The 2069-nt window shown below is 37.5% G+C and overlaps 1 protein-coding gene across 1 annotated transcript in view; it reads right to left on the bottom strand.

Moving 5' to 3' along the window:
- Nucleotides 1–2069, bottom strand: part of LAMA2 (laminin subunit alpha 2) — a 270298-nt gene that overhangs the window by 51928 nt on the left and 216301 nt on the right. The window lies entirely within an intron of this gene.

The following is a 2069-nucleotide window of genomic DNA, read 5'->3' as shown; positions in this document are numbered from 1 at the left end:
TGTCCTGTTGGACAAATAATTTACTGCATTTTTTTATCCATGCCATTTATTTGCTCTGAATTTCATTCTTAATACATATCAGCTTGTTTTGATGAGTGTCCTTGTCCCAAGAACAGGCACCCTGTAACTCTAATCTGCCAAGAGTTTAATGCATTGCTAATGATTGCAGATTTCATATTTATTTTACATGTTCCATGTTTAGTAATCTGTGTCCTAAGGTTAACAGGCCTTAGATATCCATTTTGTTTGACTGAGGCATCTATCTGTGCACAAGAAGACAAACACTCATGTCAATATTTGTGACCAAAACCCAAGAAATGGTATACAATGTGGACAAAATATTAAACAATTTATTTTTTGAATGACTGATTTCAAGGATTACTAAATCCAAACCAAAACTTTTCAGTTAGTTGGAATCTTAAACCACAAAAACGTACAACATGAATAGCAAATTGTTTTTCATGCTGAGGTTTTACTTGCAGTCTGAACCTTCCAGACCATCAGAAACCAGAGAGAATACAGATTTTCCTTAGAGACTTTCTTTAAGGCATAACTTCATCTTATAAAGTACTCCTTGGAGAGAAAAGTCATAGTAGAATACATTGATTAAAATCTTTTTATTTTCTATAACAGTCATTTTATCATTCACTGTTGTAACTCCCTGTCTCTAGCTATGACAACACAATGTAGCTAACGTTCTAGGACTTTGGGATTTTAATGAATGTTACTTTTTTTTGAAAAAAAAAAAAAATTGTCTATGTGGAATGAAAAATGTGCATATGTGAGCGACACTGAAACGTTAAAGGTTAATGACTCAAAAAATCGGGCATTGGCAAAAGCAGCAGGTGCTTTGCTGAGGCCAGATTTGCAGCCTGCAAAGAAGAGGAGAGTTTTTGAGTTTGTGGTGGTGAAACCTCTGACTTGCAAGAGAACAGCCCAGGTGCAGTGGGGGTGAACACCAATCACTGGAGGATCAGGGACAAACTGGTCTTCGTTTAGCAAAAAGCTGTTTCTTGAGCCAGATAAGGGAAAAGGCCAATAAGAGGCAGATCCCTCAAGGTGGGATAATGCTTTTTGTCATGCCAATGTCCTCTCTTACAGAACAAGCTCATATGTAAAATTCCTCATCCCCAGGGTATGTATCAGGACATTCACATGCAGGCTTGAAGGTATTCATCCCTTCTGATAAGGCATAACTGGATCAGCTATGCTGGCTTGAGAGGGCAGCTGTCATATCATAAACCATCTAAGACCTCGGACTCATTTCTGGGGCCTTCCACCAGAGGCCCACACCTGATCCACAGTGTTGCATCAAACACTGTAAACCTAGGGAGGTACCTGGGTGTTCCCATCTGAACCTGAGTGTATATTAACACCTTGAACTTTATGTTGGGTGGGGTTTCCCTGACCCCAAGTGGATCAAGACTGTGACCATCCTTTCAACTAACAGACACCTAAATTGCAAGGACCTAGTCTCTTGCTGGATCCACTGGCGGTGATATCTTTCCTCTCTGCTACCTACTCTTTTCTTTCTCTATATTTCTTTTCCTTATTTATTTTCTTCAGTGATATTTTTACACTTTTATATTGTTATATTTCTACAGTTAATAACCAAATGGACTACATACCTCCTTTCCATTGCAAACAAACTGTTCTAAAATAAACCTGCCATATACACACACAAACACTGGTCACTCAGTCTCAGTTACCCTGCCATCAGGGGCAGGCTGTAACACAACAGCACTTCAGAGACCACTGAGAAAAATTTGTTCCAGTTATAACCAATTTAGAGCTAAAAAAGATATACAACACCAAACAGTGAATGGAAATGTTGAGAGTGTGGTAGAAAGTTCAGACAAAATCCAGCAAATTTCACTCTCCTTCTTTCTGTAAAGTCAGTAAGTCTTATGCTTCTTTGGTTAAATTACACTGGTGAAATTATAATGGTTCATTAAACACAGTTTCATAAAAATACTTTTCATATATAAAAAAATGACTATTTTTCTCAAAGTGTATACCATATCCTGCTATCATAATTATTTTACTTCAGAAACTTTCTGCAAACTGTA

Source organism: Empidonax traillii, unplaced genomic scaffold (genome assembly GCF_003031625.1).
Source record: "Empidonax traillii isolate 1590-97213 ecotype Southwest subspecies unplaced genomic scaffold, ASM303162v1 scaffold72:size2462915, whole genome shotgun sequence".
Lineage (NCBI taxonomy): Eukaryota > Metazoa > Chordata > Aves > Passeriformes > Tyrannidae > Empidonax > Empidonax traillii.
The sequence above is the reverse complement of the archived record's forward strand: the minus strand, read 5'-3'. Positions and strand labels throughout refer to the sequence as shown.